The following is an 11,618-nucleotide window of genomic DNA, read 5'->3' on the forward strand; positions in this document are numbered from 1 at the left end:
AGGTCAATATAGGCCAGTCAAGACAAGGCATGTTTATTTATAAAGCATGTTTCATACAAAATAGGCAATTTAGTATGTTTCATATATATATAAAGTAGTGCGATGTGTACTCTTCTCTGAATACTCTACACCGACTGTCTGCAAACCGACACTTCAGTTGATTCAGTCAAATGTGACAAGCTCATTCTTTTGTTGATAGAAAGTTTGAAAACTAGCCCACTGACTAAACATCTGCCTTCAAATGTGCTTCTTAAATATCTTTTCTGAAGCTTCTAGTTTTGTTGGTTTCACTGCCACAGTGAAACACAACAATGAAAGTATTTTATATCAAGAAAATCAAGCTTCTCCAGTTTCCTGATCACATTATTCATTCATTATCTGTAAGCGCTTATCCAGTTCAGGGTCGCGGTGGGTCCAGAGCCTACCTGGAAATCATTGGGCACAAGGCAGGAATACACCCTGGAGGGGGCCCCAGTCCTTCACAGGGCAACAAACGCACTCACACACAAACACACACACACACACACCTATGGACACTTTGAGTTGCCAATCCACCTACCAACGTGTGTTTTTGGACAGTGTGAGGAAACCGGAGCACCCGGAGGAAACCCACGCGGACAACACACCAACTCACAGTCACCCGGAGCGGGACTAGAACCCACACCCTCTAGGTCCCTGGAGCTGTGTGACTGCGACACTACCTGCTGCACCACCGTGCCGCCCTGTTCACTGAAACTGAATTTGTGGAAATATCACATTTATCTATAATAATAATAATAGTAATAATAATAATAATAATAATAATAATTCCAACAAATGAGTAATAAAAGCACATTCTTATATTCTTATGTGCCCTGTACTTGTTCGCATCTGGCAAAACTGCTGTGGTCTACTGTTAAAAATCCCATTCAATTTCAGCCATTTCTGAACTAGTTCCTGCTAAGGCAGCTGTTCTTGAAGCCATGAACTGAATCTAATTCTGTGCTCGAACACATCTGATTCAAGTCACCAGGTAATGATTAATCCTCAGGTCAGGGCAGAGAAAACAGCAAAATTTTCAGTGCATGAGGTTCTAGAGAAAAGAACTGAAAAATCCTGGCTCAAAAAAAAAAAAAATAAATAAAATCATCAGCATATGTTCAAATGTTGGAATTTGGATTGCTACATATAGCAGTTCTTGTCAGTCCTAAAAAAATACAGTCATTCTAAAGTGGTGGAAATTCTACAGTAATGGAAAAAATGAATTAACTATTAACTGTTACTTCTCAGATATGTTCGATTTGATCAGTGGTATACATTGCTCAGGATTGCTGGTTTTACACAAACTGTACTAGACGTTTATTAATAAGTTATGACCTGTGGTGTGTAGCAACAAGTCATATATTGTCATCATGTTTAGAAATGTGGATGGTATTTTATTTCCTTCATTAATTTTAAATAAATGGTTCATTATGTTTACTTCTGTTCAATATATTTGTGAAGTGAGGTGTATATTTTCTCACTCAGATAATGTTTAGTTCTCAACATGTAGATATTAATTCCTTTTCTAAAATTTATTATGTTACATTGCTGACAGCATTTAATTTAATTTTGGTCAAATTGGGATTTATTGTTTTAATTTAGTCAAAAATGCATTCAAATTCCTGTGCTGATATATCCTGCTGCTAATACTCATTTTACAGTGTTACATCAACCCAACTGATTTGTTTAGAAAGCATTTTCATTTTTTTGTGTATTATTATACCACAGAAGTATAACATAATGCATTCTTGAGTAAGATGTTAAATTACACACATCTGATTACTTTCTTAGTACAGAGCTTAAAAATCACTATAAAAATGAGATTTGCATAATTTTTGGATTTAAGGATCATTTAAAAGAAATGTACAGAACTGATTAGCTCATAGAAATTGGCTCCATTCCATTTTCAGCCTGTAATTCTGTAGCCTGTACAGCTCCACACAGCAGCAGTCCGTATACTGTTATTTGAGTAGCTGTTCTCAGCACCTCAGTGCTTATCGGAAAGCCCATTCTGCTGAAACTGTGATCACAGACTGTAAAGGACTAATGAGGTTTTGCTCACTATTACTTCCAGACTACTACTACACATGGCTGACACATGTAGAGAAAAGCAACATACCATACCACACACCCTGCTACACTATTAATTTAGCCAGGTTGTCATATGTCATAGCTTCTTTGCTAGCTAACAAGCTAACACCTAGTTGTATCCTGTTAATTACAGCTGGCTGTAAATATGCACCTACCAATAAATCTAAACAGAAATTTGAGTGAATTGTCGTACTTGGCAAATTACTCATCTGTACTTTCCAGACATAGCAAACAAACTGCAGGTTCCTTGTTGATAACTACAAAAAAAGTGACAACTACACTGTGTGAGATGAAAATATGGAACACTTGTGTTTCATAAACAGGAAACCTATGAACGTATACAGATGATTTTTTAAACCAAAACCTAACAGGCAGAAATGTTAAAATGTGTGCTTTGTTCGTGAGTGGTGATAACATATATAGTTGTGCCTTGTCAGCATGAGATTGTGAAATTGTTTTCTGGCTTTTCACTGCTGGGTGTATGTGGCTAGGGTTCCAATGCAATGTAATTGGACTCGGGTTTCTCTGGGTGGATAGAATGGACCGGTTTTCATCTCTTTCTATTGTTCAACACAGCATGGGCATTTAATTGTATACAAATTCATGTCAAGGCAGTTATTTTTCTCTTCCAAGTGTGCTTGAATGTGAAGTTGCATGCATTATAGCTTAAAAAAGAGGCAGTTGCTGGGATAAAATGTCTTAGACAAAGCACATCTTAGCCTTCACCACCTCCATCATATAATGGAACAATGCCAGGGTTATGATTGGGACCAGTGGGCTTAGGCCCAGCAATTTTTATCGCCCACAGTAATTGCACAATGCCTCTACTCTATAGTAGGAAACCAAGGGAGGCCATGGGAAATGGATAAAATCCAAAATATGTGATTTATTATGAAACAACATGTTCTGTACACTATTCCTTTATTAATAAGATGGCTTGATGTTAACAGCAGCAATTCTATTGGCCTGTAACGGTGGCTTATATGCAGGATTGCTTGATATTATCTCCTTCTTCTCCTGTGCATAGGTGAACTGGCAGTCAAGGATGAATGTTAAAAGTAATGCAAAGGAAGGGGGTGGGGGTGTATATCTCACTCTTAATATAGTTGGAGGTCACAGGAGCGAGGTGGCCTCCAGGTACAGGAGGCAAGGAGAAGATGAGCCTGAGTGGTCTGATCAATGTTTTATTCAAGCACCTTCAGGCCTGGCATTTAAAAAGCAGAGCAGGTACCAGACGTTTTGAGGCATCAATGCAAAGTCGCACTGTGATATGACCACAGACTGCTTCCTCTTCCCCTTTTCTTCCCTCATGGCATGCCTCTGCTTTGACTCGGCTCACTTCTGTGACATGGGAAACCTCGGGAGTTTCAAGCACAGGTCATCATGACCTGCAGCACTTACTAAAGGAAGCAGAGAGAATACATTTTATTTCTGGGTACTCCTGAAAACCTTTGCAGTGGCATCTGAAAGTGGCCTTTTAAATAGACAGAGAGACTTTAGTCTAACAGACTGCTCTACATTTGATTTTTATTTAGAATCAATGCATTTGCTGCAGAGATATGTCTATACTTAGCAGACTGCTAAATGCATTTACATTTTCAGCTCATAGCAACATGAAACAAAATTAAATACAATTGCATTACTCATCAGAGATGGAAGAAAACAGCACAGTTTTGACTGTTCTAAATAATTTAGAAGACTTGTGTACCAGCTCCAGTGCATGGAAACAACCATATGTGAAGAACAATCTTATTTACATAGAACATGCCCCAGTTTGCTTCATATGCGTACCACTTAAACATGTTGTTATTTATGTTTGAGTAGTGAACCAACTATAGCAAAGCTTTCATGAGCCAGTGATTGTATTCTTTGGGGTTGAGTTTGGGGTTGTTTGGAGGTGAGTATCCTCCCCCTATAAAACTGAATAATATAACTAAATGTGAAATTTGAATCCTCATTTTATGATTACAGCTGACTATATGCAACCTTAATGAGTAAGCACTATTTTTTTCACAGACAGTCACATTATTAGTACTATCAGCAGGTACCAAAAAAAAGACACCTGCTTTTTCACTAGTAACTGAAGTTGAAACTGAGATTAGCATTTGTCTGCTACTGGTACTCTTAAAGCAATGGCATTTAAAACAGCCTGGGAGGACCAAGCTACATAAAATAAACTCTTTTATTGCATTATTAATCTGCCTGGAACAGAGAGAAGAGGCTGAGGTGATGGCCTTGCTTTTTTGACCCTAGTGAGTGTAGGATTGAAGAATGAGAGCAATTTTATTTAGCTAAAATGTTTTGGTCTGATAAGGGGTTCTCAGGGCAAATGATGGCAATTGAGGCGCAAAGGACTTTGGCGGGCAATAAAAACCTTTAATAATAAAGAAAAATGTTATCACACTTTCTTTGAAAGCCACATGTTGGGACTTATATAAAATAGGGTTTTTATTTATTTATTTATTTTGTGTGTGTGTGTGTGTGTGTGTTTGTTGGGGGGAGTGGGTCGTGTTTAGGTGTTGGGAACATGTGCATTGTTCCAGCTCTCTCCCTCAGGCTCTTGAGAACACCTATTGCTCTTTTGATAGAAACCCAATCTAAGCTTTTTATTGTTCATGAGGACAGAATGAACACCTTTAATTAGTTTGGTTCTCAATTATTTGTACTTGAACAAAGCCCATGCTCCAGTGGGAAGAGCTTTTTTGGTGAAGCAGTGGATTTAGCTATAATCAAGTGCAGACAACTACTTATCCCAAATTTCTTTCGACACAAATGGCTTTAATAGAGAGTTTGTCCTTTCTGTGCTCAGAGGGGACACATGGTTGATTTTTGTTTAACTTTGGTGGCATTCAACCAAAAATGCATAAGGGAAGTCACAGAATTAATTTTTGTAAAAGTTCAAGTCAAGAGAGTTTTATTGTCAATTCTGCATATGTACAGGACATACAAAGGATTGAAATTACGTTACTCTCCTCTCCAAGATGCAGTAACATTTAACAAAAAATAGACTAAAGTCAACTAAGCTAAGTATATAAATATATGAAAGTGAACAAACAGAAGACAAGTGCAAGACATACGATACAAGCAGCTCACTGATAGACATGCATGAGACAATGGGACACTAACTGAAGACAATAACCTGATTTGGAGGTAGGATACTGGATGTACAAGGCAGTGTAAACAATAGTGCAAGATAAACATATTACAACTAAATAAAGTGAACAAGTGCATACCGGTTCCATTGAAAAAGTCACAGTTAGGTCTGATGAGGAGCTTAAGTGACAGTATCAATATAAACAGGACCGGTGTAAACAGTAGTGCAAATATAGGGATATGGTTTAAGGTTAAAGAGGTTGAGTGTCCAGTTAAAGTGGTTGAGTGCCCAGTTAAAGTAGTTGATTATAAAAGTTATTTGTGGATCACAAACACAACTGCTGCTCATCATCATGTATTGGATGGTGTTCCATCAATTAAAAACACCTCACAGCTTCTCAGCCCACTGCCTCTGGCCCAAGCTTGGCATTGAGTATAATTACCTTAGGCTCATGTGAATATGCTCTCGAGTAGGGATGGGTGGTAGCCATATTTTTCATGTCACCTCAAAATATTATCACAGTATACGGTATTATTATGGAGAGGGTGTGGGTGTGTGTTGGGGGTGGGGCTGTCAGGATGTGCTGAGCCTTATATCTGTACGCACAAAGTTGAGTGAAGGGTTTTCTGAGTGTTTGCGCTGTGCAATTTAGCTCAGCACAGCCCAAATGTGCACACCAACATGTGTTGACATATGTTTCTGAGAGAGCAAATTTCAGCCACTCGTGCTGGAGGAACAGAAAAGTGTGAAAGAGGCACTTGGTGTTTTAGCACGCCACAACAGATGTTTTTTCAGTTAACTGAGGCTTAAAACACATTTTTAGAGGATAAAGCTTCACTCAAAACTGTGTGTGATACTGGGCTTTATTTTTTCCAATTTTTAGAGCATGACATCATCAGCCAGTGTGCTCCAACAGCGCCCCCTCCTTAAATGTACATAAGTGACCTTCATGGCCTTTTACTTAAAGACATAGAACACACCATGACATACAACACATGACACACCACAAATGTGTCATGATTACTGCCCTAATTTTTAGACACGTCCACATTTTTAAATACCACAATATATAAAATTATAGTAACACCGACCAACCCTATTCTAGAGCATCCCATTTTATTTCTCAGGGCTGTTATATGGAAATAATACAAGCTGGCAATTGAACAGTAATTGGTGCACATTAATGTAACTGAATTCACTCATTAGAAAAAAGTTACAAACAGCAGTTGGACATATAGTGTATGTTTGAGAGTAACCAGTCACGCCATTGATTTTACTATGCTGCTTACATAGTATGTGCATTACAATATACAGGCTGATTCTTAATGTATGGAATAGGACTTTAACAAAATGGGACATCACTTTCCAAGTTCAGGTGAGGCAAACACTGGAGCTTAAAATTGTGCAGGTGTTATTGACTGGGCTGTACTGAGTTCCCACTCAAAATGCTGCAAAAGCCTGGAATAAAGGGCAACTGAATGAAACTGCACATTCAGCACAAGCCTGTATTTATTCCATCTCTGTCTCTACCTCTCTCTGCCCCCACCCATCTCTCTCAATCTTTTCTCTCAAGGCACTCTCACCCTCAAGGATGGAGATGATCTGTAATGTAGCCAAGCATTGGTGCTGAATGTGGTCCTGCGCTCTCTCCCAAATGAGTTTTAGAGCAGCTCCCTCAAGGCTTTGGTCCCATCACAAGCTCCATTCCCTGACAGCCCTCTGGTACAGGCTTGAGAAAGCCAGAGACAAAACAACAAGAGAGCATGGGATAAGAGTCAGGACGCTACACACACACACACACACACACGCACCAACCCACCCTCCCTCGGTTACTCTTCACCATGTCCGCAGCTTTTTTCCTTCTCTGTGTCCCCTCAATGCTTCCAGTAATTCTATATTGGAGCAAATAAGCTGTGGTGTCCTGGTACATCTAATGCCTGGCAAAATTAAACCAGCCCTATTGATTTTTTGCCTTTCTGATGATATTTTCTGCTCCCACAGTCTGCGCCTGCAGATCATTGCCATTGCTGTACTTTGCCACTGCTGCTCCTGTGGTAAACATGACCCTGGAATTGATTTCCCCAAACCCTGAATCCCCCACCCCCCACTACACAGCTGCTCAAAGGGAGAATCAGAGAAAGGAAGAGAGGAGAACAGAGAGTGAGCTGAAAGCTGGACAAACTCCATTTAGACCTGTGTTACTCACTACATTTCAGAACTAAACATTCAACTTAGAAGCATGATACAGGGGGCATCATTTTTAATTAACCCCTTTTACAGTAGCTAGAAAATGCAATTTCCTTTTTTTTCTCAGGCCTCTCAGTAGAAATATAAATTTTCAGTTTAACATCTTTTTCAGTTTAACATCTCAAATTTTTTTTGAAATTTTGTTTCATTTCAAATGTATATTTTTTTGGCCCCCATTTTTAAGCAAGAGTCAATGTATACAATTGTGGTATATCTTTTTGCTGTGGCAACTATACATTATAACTTAATATAAAGAAAACTGCATTTTCACTATCTGTGTTATCTCTTTGGTGTTGTGGTCTTAATTCTTTGAAACAAAGAGAGGAGGTGTCTGCCTGATGACCACTGTGAAGAGCTAGTGATACAGTGGGTGGTTTGGGTACTCGTGGGCTGGGCTTAATGAGTAACAATAGTTGTTAATGATAGCTGGTTGCTGATCGGATCATAAATGGCCACAGCAACCTTAGTGTTGAGGTGTAGGATTCAACAGGAATTTTGGTGGCTGCGGGTAGAGAGTGGGTTGGGCCCTATGTGAAGCTCTAATTGATTGGCATATGATATTTTACATCTTATCTTGTATCTTGTGTATGATTATAATTAAATAATTGGGAGGTGAAAAATTTGGTCCTCACTGCTCACTAACAGCTCAACAATATCAAAACATGTCACACAGAACCTCGTGTGCTACTTTGCTGTGTACACTGTTATGTGGAATTTTAAAATCTGTTAAATATACTGTATGTATTCATATAAATACACGAAATATCCAAACTACTTTCTATTAATGTAAAAATAACAGAAAATTCTTGAGTTTGCAGCAATTTAAAAAGAATCCATTGAAAGCTTAGCCATGCAAAATAAAAATAGACAGGATTCCACTGTGAGGATCTCTTGGTTGTTGGTTACCTATGCTAGTGTAGTTGCATTAATTCTTGTTTCAACAACATGAAAAAGAATGTTATACAATAAATTATCATCTAACAAAGTAATATAATTGTTATCCCGTTACAGTGTCTGACTTGTGCAAGTGAATTATCTAAGGGCATGTTCCCAGTGTTGAGGGGCTGTGAGAAGTCTGCCCTAAAAGCTAGTCTAATAATACAAACACAAACCCAATCCTCTGTAGTATCGCCAGCTTCAGAGCTTTGAGTTTTCTTATAGTGCCCAGACCAAGCCTTTTTTACTAAATGTGCGCGCTTAATATGACATTGTTTTTCAGTGGAGGACTCAATGAACATAAGAGAGAATCCACTGTGCAGTATAAAAGGAATGAGGACGTAGAAAGCCTCTGTGTGGAGGTCCTAGATGTTTTATATCCCACAGATGGGCTGATTTGCCACTAAGTTGGAACTTAACGACACCCCAAAGGAATGTTGTGCTCATGGACACAACACATGGGCCAGCATTCAGGCGGATCCAAGGATGGATGTTTGCTGAGTTGATGACTGGTGTTTTCAGCCTGGGTTTGTATTTACCAACCAACTGCACAAAAATCAACATGGCTTTCTTTACCAGAATCTCTGACGCAGTCTAGTGCCTTTGCAGCATGGAAGAGGCAACAGAAGAGATCTGATCACATTGATGTTGTATGTATGAACACAGATTTCTGAGAAAATAGGACTTATACCGAATCTGGATCTGACTGCACTGCTAAATCTTCAAAATATATATGTATTTTTTTTTTCAATTTTGAAACAGAAACAGAAATGTGTGATTACATTTAAGCAGTCAGCGTTATTTATTAAGTAAAACTTCAATTTCAGAAAAGACATAACTAGAATTTAATTATTAATGTGTGGGGAAAGACATTCATCAGGGAAGTTGATATCTGATTCATAATATCAATAAGAAAGGACAGAAAGTGTGATGCAGCGTGTTCTGACACAACTTCTTATTAAATGTCTCAAAGACAATTATGACAGGGCACAGAGTGGTTATTAGTTTCACAAAAACCGAGAAGACTTAAAAAAAAAAACAAAGACTACCACTATATTATATCTGCAAATTGTGACAAAGTGTCTCTCCTGTGAGAGATTTCACTACAAGCACTACAAACACATGCAGCTAGTTCCTAGACTCATTTACCTTTTGTATATACCTTTAGTATGTACCTTTCAGTTTGGCCTTCTTCCCTCAAGTGTGGATACTATTTAATGCAATACAGAGTTGTTGTTTTTTTTTCCAGGATAATTCTTGAGTCCTGTGTTTCCTGACCCTTGCCTGTTGTTGTAATAATGTGTTGTTTGTAATGAACAGCACTGGCAGGATTCGTGTGTTAATGAGGATTATTAGGGTTTATTCAAGTTTCACACCCAAATCTGAGGTAGAAACCTGGAAACCCACATAGACACAGGGAGAACACTGCAAACTTCTCACAGGCAGTGACCAGAGGTGAGGATTGAGCCCCGGACCACTGGACCCTGGAGTTGTGTGGCAGTGAATCTACCAGCAGTTTGCTGCTTAACTATGTTGTTCAAGAAAAATAAGCCTAAAATAAATATCTCATTCATCTCATTATCTGTAACTCCTTATCCAGTTCAGGGTCGCGGTGTCCAGAGCCTACATGGAATCATTGGGTGCAAGGCGGGAATACACCATGGAGGGGGCGCCAGTCCTTCACAGGGCAAGCCACACACACACACACACACACATTCACTCACACCTATGGACACTTTTGAGTCGCCAATCCACCTACCAACGTGTGTTTTTGGACAGTGGGAGGAAATCGGAGCACCCGGAGGAAACCCACGTGGACATGGGGAGAACACACCAAACTCCTCACAGACAGTCACCCGGAGGAAACCCACGTGGACATGGGGAGAACACACCATATAATAAATATATCTTTATAAAAAATAATAACTGTTCATAAAATATAAAATTATAAAATTACAAATTATAAAAGCAAGCAAATGTAATAATAATAAATAATTTAAGTTTTATCTGATGATACTTTTGTTATATTCTAAAGGAGTATAACAAAAGTATAAAATTTTACCTTAGAAAGACAGCTTCAAAATGATTGTGGTGCTCCTCCAACCTGTAATAGGGTTGCTCTCTCACTGGGCTGCCTCCCTAAAAACTTGGCTATGCAACTTCAGATTCAGGGGCAGAGACATCTCTCAACAACTATGTAACAGGTGTAACCTCACAGGTTGGCTACAAGAAGAACCTCGCTCAGTTTTCCTGGTATGGGTATTATGGCGGAGGCTGGAGCAAGGAGGAAAGCGAGAGAGAGAAATGTGTTAGAGCCCCCTCCTCTACACCTCAGTAGGCACTTGATCCAGGTTCAGAAACCACCCCCGTTTGTACAAGTGTGTGTGTGTAACTTGAATTCACCACTGTACTGTAAATATGAATTACACTCACAACAGGTAGGGGGAGCCCAGGAGACAAAAAAAGCCAATTCTTACGTATTCCTTTAAGAGAAAATAGTACATATAACATTTAGGACTATAAACATTGGACTGGACCTACACTGGTCTTTCTCAGTGACCCGTGACCCTGTTCTTCTGTCTTTTCCCAGCTTGTCTGCCCCTCATTTCCGCTACATGACTGTGTACATCTGTGTATGAATCTATGTGTGGAGGGGGGAGTGGTAAGGTTAAGAGCCTGAGGCTTGGGTCACCTGATGTAAAGGGAAAATGGGAGGGGGATGGTTCCTGATGCATGGAAGAAAGGTCTAGAAGGAGGAAGATGAAGACATGCAGGAATAAATGAAGCAGAGTTAGGTGTTTTCTGCAGCAGGTGGGCAACACATCTGCTCTGCGCCGGCCTGTGGTCATGCTTCAGGTCCGTCCAGGTCTAAGTGGATGAGAGAGAGGGGAGAGAGAAAGAGGGAGGGGGGGCAGGGGAGGAGAAGAACTAAACACTCAAGCAAATCTAAATACTACCATGTGCATTTCCCCTGCTGCTTTTAGGAGGAGGGCAGCTAGATAAAACATGCCTGAGGTGTTTAGAACCCTGTTTGACCTCAACAGCAGATGTGAAGTAAGAGACGGTAATAAACACTGCCCACCCATGTCCAATGTCTTTTGTTTCCAGCCAGGACTTCATTGTTTGTGTGTGAATCAAAATTTAAACTGAGATTCCACAGAAAACGAATTGACAATTGTGTTCCTGTTTCTCTCAAACAACAAGGGGATCAGATGTAAAGAATTCTGTA

This window comes from Hoplias malabaricus, chromosome 6, assembly GCF_029633855.1.
Source record: "Hoplias malabaricus isolate fHopMal1 chromosome 6, fHopMal1.hap1, whole genome shotgun sequence".
In the NCBI taxonomy this organism is placed as follows: Eukaryota; Metazoa; Chordata; class Actinopteri; order Characiformes; family Erythrinidae; genus Hoplias; species Hoplias malabaricus.